Below are 12056 nucleotides of genomic sequence, written 5' to 3'. Positions count from 1 at the left end.
GTCGATGTCACCAAACGGTCAAACTTGTCATTGACCAAGTGCACGTAACGGTCAGTTAGAAAACAATACAGATATAGATTAAATTGATTAACCTATTTATGTCTTGTTTATTCGACTACATTCGAAATCGAACATATCCTGTCAAACAGGTCAATTGAAAGAAGATATTAAACATTTCTGTCATTTACAGTATGCCAAAAATATATATGTTAATAAGAGCCGTGTAACAAGTTACCATTTCTAAGACACGTTGCTACGTGATCGAAATAGAAGTGTTTGTTAAATTAAAGTCTACACGGAAAAATACAGCATGGATGTGAATTAAAATATGGCTTTCAACTGAAACAATCGGAATTTTTCCTGAATTTTCAAGGTTGTGAAATTGCCCGTTTATTTATCATGAGAAACTTGTTTTGGGTCGGAAAAATATTTAGTTGTGCTAATTCTGCATGGAAACTTAACATATGGTATAAGTCAGGCAGACTTAAAATATTGATGTAACAATCTTTTATTATAGAATCTTTTCCGAAAGCTATATACATATTCGAAAGTACTATATTTTTGTTTAATGTTCTTTTTGGCACATTTAAAGCTTTAATACACGTACATTAATTTTGCAATAAAATTTTGACAGAATGAAAACTTAAAATTACAATATTTACATACATATATATGTTGCAGTTGAAGTGTATCTTCCAGTTGGAATATATTCCATATAACCTGATACCAACTGCCGTCATAGTGTATTTTTAGTTGAAATATATTTTGACTATTTGGAATATATTCCATCTAACCCACGTAAGTTGATTCATATGTCGAATTACATTCCAACTAGTCAAAATATACTACAACTGAAAATACAGATCAAATATAAGTTGGTACCAGGATAGATGGACAGGTTAGGTTTTCGTAAAAACGTCACTCGACTAGTAAATTGAGTTGGAAAGTTACATTTTTGTTTTGAACACATTCTTATAGTTGTCTCAATACCGTATTCATTACCTTTATTCGTAATATCTAGCAAATATTAACGTATTATTGAATTCTAAAGCATTCGTAAAAATATCTGAGCTGTCAAAATTCAACTGTTGTATTACAACTGGCGCACATTGTTGAAAGTGTATTTGCGCTTGTAGAGCTTATAATGTATTAGTTGAATTGTATTCGAATATAGATGGCTTAAAACGCCAATTGGAATATATTACAACTGAAAATACACTTCGGCTGTAATATAAATATATACATACATATATACGATAAAAGTTTGTAGGTTATGTTTTTTAAATAGTCAAAAATTCATTTAATGCAACTTTATGTAACAATTTTGAACACACCAGGCTAATTTGTATTTAGCAATATTTTGTCCCATAAAGAAATTTAATAACTATATAAAATATCTGAGCTGTCAAAATTCAACTGTTATATTACAACTGGCGCACATCGTTGAAAGTGTATTTGCGCTTGTAGAGCTTATAATTTACTAGTTGAATTGTATTCGAATATAAATGGCTTCAAACGCCAGTTGGAATATATTACAACTGAAAATACACTTCCACTGTAACATAAATACATATGTTTTTTTCCAAAGTAATTTTACAAAAATGTTTTGTCAAATTTTAAGTGAAAAATATCGCAGATGAACGATAGAAAATTGTAGAAACAAATCATAATTACCATCATGATGATGAAAGGCAAAATCCAAACGAACGGAATTGAAAATCAAAACTTTAGATATTATGAGAAGGCTCAAGTAAAGATAGTATATCCAGTTTATCTGAGGATAATTCAGATTGTACTGAAGTGTGATGTTAGTCGACGACCGAGTTAACGACTATAGTGAACGAGGATTATGATGATATGCGTTTTTATACCGTGTAGATTGTAGCCAAAGTTTATTATCGTTGGATTTAGATAAGGCGGAAAAATTACCATGTTGAATCAACATTAGACTGATATTAGTGAAAAGTGAGCGACATTTTTACGATACTACTTCACTTTATTGCACTTTTTACTACCATTGTTGCCGCAGTAGTACATAGTACTAAATACCTATTTGAATATGTATTGTACCGACATATATATATAAAATTTTTAAATTAAAATAATCAAACTTGAAAATTCAATGCGAAAAATGAAATGGCGTACATCGAAAATTCTGCACCATATAAAGAGTAAAATATATATATATTTTTGTAACAGTGAAATTATATTTCAACTGAAAATATATATTTTCACTGACGTTTCTGTGAAATCATAACCAGCTACATTTTAAGGGTTGGTTTTATTCATTTAAGATTAGATTGTTAGGTTTGGTATTATTTAAGGGTTATGATAAGAAAGGGTTGGCCCTATTAATTTCATATTGGGTTGTTAGGGTTAAATTTATAGAATTAAACGTCCATAAAATTCATTGTTTGATACATTTTCACTGCTTGAATGGGTGAAAATATATTTTCACTTGAAATATACTTTCACTGTAACATATACACAACCAGCGGCGTGGACTAGTGGTTAGCATATTATGCTTTCGAGCAGAGTGGTCACGGGTTCGAGTCCCCCTAGAGTCCCGCTGCTGGCCAGACCTTGGTTTGTGACTCCAGGTCGATCGTTTTTTATCAGAATTTGCCAATTTTTCTGATATACATTGAAACGGTTCTTGTAATATTGGCATCTCCTTTCCTATCTCTCTTGCTAATCTCAAGCTATTCAGCGTCTTGAGTTTCGCCAATTTGATTATAAAATGCTGCAAAAATTTCTCCATAGATGTCACTGTGGATGTTTGTATGAATTCGCATTGTATAAAATGCTTATGTATATTGATTGATTGTATTGTATCTGTTAAAGTGCACTCGTCGCTTTGGAGCAATCTATAAAGGTGAGTTTTCATGTTCTATGAAATAAAATAAAATAAAAATATGTATGTATTTAATCATTCTCACTCACTGTCGGTCATTTTTTGATGTTTTATGATTTTTAATAATTTACATATACAATTTTTACGTGAAAATTATCAGTTTCGTTAAATGATTGCGTTATAACAGATATGTCGTAAAAAAGATTGAAACGGTCAAAGTAAGCAAATAAAGCAGGATTTAACGGTTCAACTTAACGACGTCGTTGGAAAATTGATTCATTTTAAAATCAACGCAATAAAAAAGACATTAAAGCCCATCGTAAACGTTTCGTAAACATTTTATAAAAACTTAAAATATATGAAGAATATCGCAAATATACGACCCACTTAACAAAAGTGTTACAATGTGCATATAAATTACCGAATAAGTCGAATTCGGCGAATCGATAAGAAAATCAATAAAATATTATATTAGGTAATATGAATATATCGTGTCGTCGATCATCTTATGATGTGGAAGAAGCAATGACGAGTTTCCAGCCGCAATAAACTAGATAATTCGACAGTAAAATTGAGTCACGACGATTGACATCAGAAAACAACGTGAATTTTCCACGTAAAAGTTCCATACCGATGAGAAAAACATGGGTATTATGTATGGTGACGTAACCAGCAAGACTAATGCCAGAAGTTAGCTGGTCCAGACAAATAGTATTATAATAGTATAATATATGAACAGGAGTCGACAACCAGAATATTGTATATATGTATGTCTGTAAGAAACTATAATAAACCGAAAAATATCCTTATAAAGGTCAGTTTCACTGCACGTCAACAGCTCGACACGACACTGCACGGAAAAAACTACTTCTATCCATACTATACAGTTCCGTCCGTTTTCGGCACCACATTCATACTTCTTTTGAAGAGCAAGGCAAAGTCGGCTTACATATATACATACATAGGTACATATGTATATACATTACAGAGCACGATATTTTCATATGCACATGGTAGTACTTTCGTTCGTACGGGTGCACTCGCCGCTATGGCGTTACGCCATGCGCGAATATTTCCACAGTAGTCGATGAAAACCGGTTTTGCTTGATACGTTTCGGTGACATGTACTGCTGTTTGATATGATCGTGTCGACTACTGCTGCTAAGATTACGCCACGTATATATTGCGGAACATATGAGCGTATCCTACATATATTCCTCAATACATATAATGAATAGTAGTATAGTACATAGAATAGAAAAATATTCCTTAATACATATAATGTATTAAAGAATATTTATTTCATTTATCGAGGCACTATGAAGATACATAAGCTTTCGCTATTGGCAATCTATGTAAGTACTAAGCCTTTAACACGGTGTAACTTTTAAGCCAACCAAAATATAAAAGTAAAACAAAAACTACATTCAGGATTTAAGATATGTGCAATGTTTGCTTCTAATAACTCGTACTGTTCCGCGACAAAATTGATGTAGTCTACGTTTTATGTGATCTAAACTCAATTAAATCTGCATTTAATGCGATCAAAGTGTATTTAAAGTGATTAAAAATTAATGTTTAATCAGATCAATAGTACACATAATTAGCGTTAAATATGATCAAAGACAACATAATCAAAGTTTAAGGAGATAAAAAAGATTGCTTATCAGTGTTTAACCTACTTAAAAATAAGCGTTATCATGTTTAATGTGATTAAAAATCGACGTAATCAAGTTTAATTCAATTAAAGATAATGGTCTTTGAATTTGATCGAAATCATTAGTTTATTGTTTAATAGTATTTGTAAGTCATTGAAAGACAGCAACGATTACAACTAGGATCACCCCACCGATTGTACCTATTCTGTCGTGAACAAGAGAGTCATATCTGTCAATTTTTTGATTTTTGAGTATCAGACTAGTCCACAGACAATTTGTCTGTGGTCAAGTCTTCACTTAAATGTCCACCTTTACTTATTAAAACAGTATCTAACTACATACAAGTTCACCTGGTTGCTAGTGTTTAAATAAATATCTAGAACATTATGTTTATAACTGAAATTAGGAAGCAAATTTTATATTATTCAACGTTTAATATTCGATCGAATGAATTTTATTGCTAATTATTATATTTAACTTCGCAAATTTTGCATTATTTTAACTTATAACTAGAGGTAGGACCGGAAGCGTGCCGTTCTTTGTTTATTGTTCATTGTGCATTGTTTATTTTTATGATGAACCTTTGTTAAAGGTTCGCCGAACCTTTTTTTTTTGCACTCTAGCTTTGTGAATAGACCCAAAACGCCGTGATTCCTAGAAAAAGCACGCTCTCTATCCGCCCTTTACTTATAACACACATTGGACGCTCGGAGTCCAGCACAGTGGCTAGCGAAATTTTTTTAGCATAGTAAGGCAAGTGTTAAAGTTAAAGTATTATGATCAAAGACATTGCAATTAAATTTAATGAGATCAAAGTCAATGTTTAATATGATCAATGCAATCATCATTGTAGAGCATTTTTCCGTGGAATGTTATTAACATAAAAATAATAACCGGTTAAATTCATATAATCCGACTGTTTGTTGTGGATTTGAGACGGTGCACGAACCTCTGAAGTACCAAATTTTGGATAGTATGGATGAGAAGATGAAATTGATAAGTCTTGGCAAATGGCTCTCGAGTCACAATTTGTCAGCCCAGAAGCAAGCGGACAAAATTAGAAATTGGAAATTAGTTAATACGAAACATTAACTTCAGTTTAGTCTCAGGCGACGAGACCACCCAATGCCAACGATTCAAACCAGCGAATTTAATTCGAAACCTTGACTTTAACTTTGTGCGTTTTCGCTGAAGGCCCATGTCACCATTTGGTATGCAAACACCTCAATTGAGCGGTGATATCACGAGGAGAATTTCACCGATAAGGAAGCATATGTATTAATACATCGCGGAACCGCAACAATGGCATTCCTATAATATATGTGTATGTATGTATATCAGAAATTGCCTGAAAAATATAATATACTAGCTGTATTACCCGGCTTCGCTCGGTATTTCTAATATAAACCGCTTAAACATGACTAATCTTATAGTAAACATTTTATTAATTTTTTTTTGAATATTCATTTGTTTTTCTACGAATCAACAATAGTTAGATATAGTCTCTTTCGAAATTATACATATATTAGATATTATTAATTTTTTTCTTATGTTCATTTCTGGTAAAAATCTTATTAAATTTATTTGAATACTCATTTGTCTTTTTTTTATTAAATTGACTGTCACAAACAAGCAAACATATATAGTAAGTCTCTTATAAAATATTATATCTATACGAAATTATATGTATATCAGAATCCGGCGCCTGCGCCCCCTAGGGATCCACACAAAGGTGGTTTCGCCCTCGGCGACTTTGCCCCCGGGGACTTTGAATCGAAAAAAATCGAATTATTTGTTCGATGACGTCATGGATTTACGCCCCAACGTACGAAGGTTACATACAAAGTCTCTTTCCAAATTATATATTAGGTAACCATATAACCGAAGGGTGAAATGATTCGATGCGGTTAAATTATATAAAAAACCTACACATTTCTGAAAGGAAGCTCTGTGTTGAAGTGCTTCCTTATTATCTCGATCGTTTTTTTAACGCATTGATAGTAGGTTGATAATACCAGTCTTTAGTGTTAGGCTCCGCCCAGGAAACCGCTTTTAATTCGGTGATGTATTTAATTTTCCTATGAAAGGATCAAAATCAGAAGTATATGAAGGGATGGGAACAATTTTTAGTTTTATGGGCGCAGTCACAAAACCGCGCGGACAAAATGGCGCTTTTAAAATTCGCTAGATAATTAACTATACGTATTTTTGAACAATAAAAAATCACAATCGCTAGAAAAAACACATGACTATTGATTCTAATACTCACTTTTGGCACGGGAATACTAGATTTTGAAAAAAATGACTGCAAAAGCCAAAAATTGTAAAAATTTCAGAAGGATTTTATTAGCATCATTAAACGCTCATATCTCTTAAACGAGAGTAAGCCTACAAAATCATTGTTATATTAGAATTAAATGGGCCAAACTGAGTAAAGATTAATTAGTCTCCGGTCCGGTAAGAAGAAAACGTGATTTTTTGTTGCTCAGTGCTATTTTTAATTATTATATTGAGTTATTCGAGGCGTTATTATTATTAATTTTATTATGTTTTTCTTGTAATTTTTATTAATATGTAAATTTTTTATCTATAATTTATATGTCAAGACTTTATAATTAGTTTTTTTTTCTAACTTCAGCTTTTAGTTTTCCTATTTTAATTAAATAAATAAATAAAATAACATTATAATATATCTTGATAATCGATGGTGATAATGTCGCTATACGCGTGACAAGTTTAAGAAAGATAAATGTTTATTGGTTTTCAAAATATTTTAAATATATTTATATATAGTTAATTTATACCGTTCTATTTATAAATTGTATCATGTATCATGTATCGAGTAAATTTGATTTATATTAATTAAAATTATATTTTGACAATATTAAAATCAAAATCTTGGATAGTGGCACAATAAAGTTGATATTTTTTTATTATTGAAGACAAGTGAGTCTTCTTTCAATTGGAGAAAATTTAAAATTAAGCTGAATAGTCACAGAAAATTATGTAAAATTAGCTTGAAATTTTCATTTATAAAATGCGAAATTGATTATATCTAACGCTTTCCAATCGCATATATTATATATTATATTCATTTATCAAATTCGTCATAAATGCAATCAAATCTTCTGCATAAAAAGAAAACGAACAAAAAATAATGGTAATGTTCACGAATAATTACAACGTTATATTGATTACATTATAATTTGCATTTAAAGTACAATAGATTACAGCTATTAAAATTTTGCACAAAACGGGCATTTTTGCTAACAACAAAGGCGGCAAAATTTCAGCAGCGATCGTCAACATATGTGTGTATATAAATAAAATGAATAATGCAATGCATCAGTTGTTCAATGGTCAGATTTTGCACGTTTTTTGTTTGCACAGTAGCGGAAAGTTTTTTTTGTATTATAACTATGCAACTTCATATATTTGCTTCATTCTGTGTTTAAAGGCGAGTACACACTGGGACACAATGGTGAGGGTACTTTTTTTAACGATGTGTTAACACGGAAAGCATTTCAATTAGGCTAGGAGCGTGGACAGGTGCTCGTTGGGGCATAATAAAATAGGTCATAATTTTTTTTTATGTACGATTTGCGAACGCGTTCTTCGCTGTGGACTTTTGTGACCTTTTTAATGAGCCTAGTTGACGGACGTCAATCTAGTCGAGATTTATCATCACGCAATTTGCGTTCGGTTATTTGTCAACATTATGACAAGTATAATACTTCCTTGACAATAATTGTAAAACATGGAATCTACGTTTACTATGACCGAAGTTCAATGTGGTCAACATTAACCGCAACATCGAAACTAATCCACAACATGTAATCATTGTCAATGTACATAATAGTCCAAGTTGAATCATAAACATTACATAAGGGTAGTATTAAATGCAATTGACGATTGATTGAACACTTAATGTGTTCAAAATTTTATATAATCAACGTTCAATGTGATCAAAACCAACACAATTTACGTTCAATGCGATCAAAGTCTGTGAAATTATCGTTTGATGTGGTTGAAAGTAAACTTTATCAATGTATAATGTAATCAAAAGTAAGCGTTATCAAGATTAATGTGATCTAATTAAACGAAATGAACATTTAATTTCATCAAATATAGCAAAATCTACGTTCAATGTGTTCGAAGTCAATGTAATCAACGTATACTAGGAACGAAAGTAACCATCATGGATGTTTAATGTAATCAAAAGTAAATGTTATCACGGTGAATGTGATCAAAGATAACGAAATCAACATATAGTGTGTTCTCTATGTTGTGTCAACGGATAAAAGTCAATGAAATCAATATTAAATGTGATCAAAAGTAAGCACTGTTAATTTTGATAAAAGTTAACGAAATCAACAAATAAATAGTGTGATCAAAACTTCATTTAGTCAGTGGATAACGAAGTCAACGTTTATGTTGTCATAGTTAACGAAATCAATATATTAACCAGCAGTATAGATCAGCGGTAAGCATTTACTACTTTCAACTGAGTGGTCACGTGATTGATTCCTGGCCCGGCGCTGCTGGCCAGACCTTAGATATGTGACTCCAGGTCGATCGTTTCCTATCAGAGTTTGCCAATTTATCTGATTTCATTGAAATGGTTACAACAAATTGGCAAACTTGTCGTATTTCACACAAAACGAATATTTTATCTAATATTTAATTTCGAAAGAGACTGTATATATGCATTAATGTAACATTGGTTGGTTGGTTGGAAACAACACGTTCGATTTTTTTTTTTTCGATTCATAGGATCCAAAGTCCCCGGGGGGGGGGGGGAAAGGTCCAGGGGGCGAAGGCGCCGCCGGATTCTGGTATACATATAATTTCGAAAGAGACTTAGTATATACATATGTTTGTTTGTTCGTGACAGTCAATTTAATATAAAAAAAACTAATGAATATTGAAATAAATTTATATGAAATAAAACTATTCAAATAAATTTAATAAAATGTTTACTATTAGATTTAAGCGGTTTATATTACAAATACTGAGCGAAGCCGGGTAAAACCACTATTATAATATAATTTGAATATTATCTTTTACAATAAAAAACTTTCGGTATGTATGTATAAAAAGAAAATATATTGGGTGAGGGGGAGGGGGAAGTCAAACAAAATGGCTATTTGCTGTTGGCCATGGGTTAGCTGTCACCGTCTTCAAAATTTTCGAATTTTCAAACATGTCTATAACGATTATATTTGACTATCGACTTAGCGAACCCAATTGAAATCTCTATCGGGGGCCAAACCTCGCAAAATGACAAAGTTTCAAAGCGATCCGAAGAGCTTGGGAAGTTTGCCATATCATTGGGCAAAGTGAAACTAGGATAAACCTTGTAAAAAAAATACTCAAACATCAAATCTTCAACTAAAAAGCAGCGCACACGAATTTAACCATCGATATATGTATGTGCCTTTTTCTCAGTACGCTTCGACAACAACTCGAGCGTGATTTGTCGACATAGTATAAAATTTTATCCATCATAAATACATTTTAACGACATTTGACGTGCATGCAAGGGAAGCTCGGACATGACGTATTGCTCAAGAGACTGGAAAGCTTCTGATGTAATTAGCAGATGGGTTTGTCACTGTGGTCGTCGCGTGACCTCCCACGCCCATTTCCACACTTTTAGTCCAATTGATCCAGCTTTTAATTGATCCCTGCCCAGCGAAAACAATGCAGAAACACTGGACGACCGTAAGAAATAACCCCATAGCGAAGAACAATATTAATTCAAATTATACAGCCGTACCGATACGCACGGACTAATCTATGTAACTACATACGTACATACATAAGTATCTTTAACGGAGAATAAAATTACGATTTTTTTTGCGATTTCGTAGAATTAGACCCAAGAGGCTCATTAAACACGTTAGACTTACATACATACATATATGCGCAAAAAAGGATTGGCTTTGTATGCAACGGCCGTTATAAAGTGTGAAATTAATAATACCGCCACTTTGGTTTCACCCTATTGAGTTGAAATATCATCGTGTCTAATGGAAATTCATATGTCGTGGGTTCAAGTCCTGGTCAAATACGCTGCTGGCGAGATATTTCGGCTATTAAAACACAGATCGATCGAAATTAGCGTAAAAGAAAAATTCAGTTAAAAAAATTTATAAGTCAATATTATTGTACTAACAAAAGTATTCAGGTATGTTTGAGTTTAAATTTATACAGAACTAGCTGAACGCCATAATAACGCATGCAATTCCCGTTCCCGTTCCCGTTCCCGTTCCCGTTCTCGTTCCCGTTCCGTTTTTTCCCGTTTTTTTTTCACAGTAATCTTCCCGGACATGCACACAACAAATCCTGAAAGTTTCATCGAAATCGGTTCAGTGGTTTAGTAGCCTATTCGACACACACACACACACACACAGACATTCATTTTTATATTTTATTTTATTTTATTTATTTTATTTTAAAAAATCAATACCACAGAGACTTGACAGGTTGCCCCAAAGCGTCAATGTGATTTTAATACAAATAATAAAAATCATAAAAATTACAAAAAAAACATCATAAAAAAAAATAATAAAAATCATAAATAAAAAAAAAAAATATATATATAAAAAAATATATATAGATATGTACAGTAATTTCAATATTATAATATTAAATAAATTGAAATTCTAATATTTAAAGTCATATTATAAGATATATTTTTAATATTATATATTATTATTATTATTATTATTATTATATATATATATATATATATATATATATATATATATATATATATATATATATATATATATATATATATATATATATTATTATAATATTATATATATATTTTTAAATTAATCACACAGCGTGGTGAACTAGTAAAGCGATTGCATACCAGTGAAGTGGTCGTGGGTTCAAGTCCCGGTCGAATACACTGCTGTCAAGATCTTATGGTTATAAAAATATCCATAGTCTGTTGGTAGAATTTTAGGATTTTTCTAGCGAAATTTTTGTGACAGATCCAATAAATCGGTAACTTCTCCCTCAGTTTCCCGCAAATTCTAGTTATTACCATCTTGAGTTTATTGAATCTTATAAAATGCTACCTACATAAAGTATTTCTTGTAAATTTGATGTGTATAAAAAAAATGTTGATTGTACACAGATGTACATATCTATTGTATTCTATGTCCTGTTATGTTTGTAAAGTTTTTATCGCTTACGTAAAAAAATGATCTATGTCGTCTTGGGATATTTCCTGTCATGGCACATACGCCGTATTTTGGAAGTCGGTATCCTCTACTTAGCAAAAAAAAAATACCGGAGTGAAAACTCTTTACTAAAACTAGCCCATTGAATTTGAATATGATAATGATTTTTGCTAGCTTGCTTTCGTTAAAGAGAAATGAGCGTTTAAAAAAATGGGCAATTTTTACAGATTTTTTCCTTTTGCAGTTTTCAATTCAAAATCTAGTATTTCTCTACCAAAAGTGAGTAATCAATAATCAGATATTTGATTTTTAATTTTTATAAGTTTTAAATGCGTATTATTAATT

General features: G+C 31.5%; 1 protein-coding gene across 3 annotated transcripts in view; it reads right to left on the bottom strand.

Moving 5' to 3' along the window:
- Positions 1-12056, bottom strand: part of Prip (aquaporin prip) — a 45232-nt gene that overhangs the window by 29392 nt on the left and 3784 nt on the right. Inside the window, exon 1 of one of the 3 annotated variants that reach the window (XM_077427916.1) lies at positions 1675-1840. The exons of the other annotated variants lie outside the window; for them this stretch is intronic. The gene's annotated coding sequence lies outside the window, so the exon portion shown is untranslated. Of the gene's footprint in view, positions 1-1674; positions 1841-12056 lie in introns of those variants that run through there. 3 annotated transcript variants of the gene reach the window in all.

This window comes from Arctopsyche grandis, chromosome 3 (genome assembly GCF_051622035.1).
Source record: "Arctopsyche grandis isolate Sample6627 chromosome 3, ASM5162203v2, whole genome shotgun sequence".
Taxonomy (NCBI): Eukaryota; Metazoa; Arthropoda; class Insecta; order Trichoptera; family Hydropsychidae; genus Arctopsyche; species Arctopsyche grandis.
Note: the sequence above shows the minus strand (reverse complement) of the source record. Positions and strands in the feature narration are given on the sequence as shown.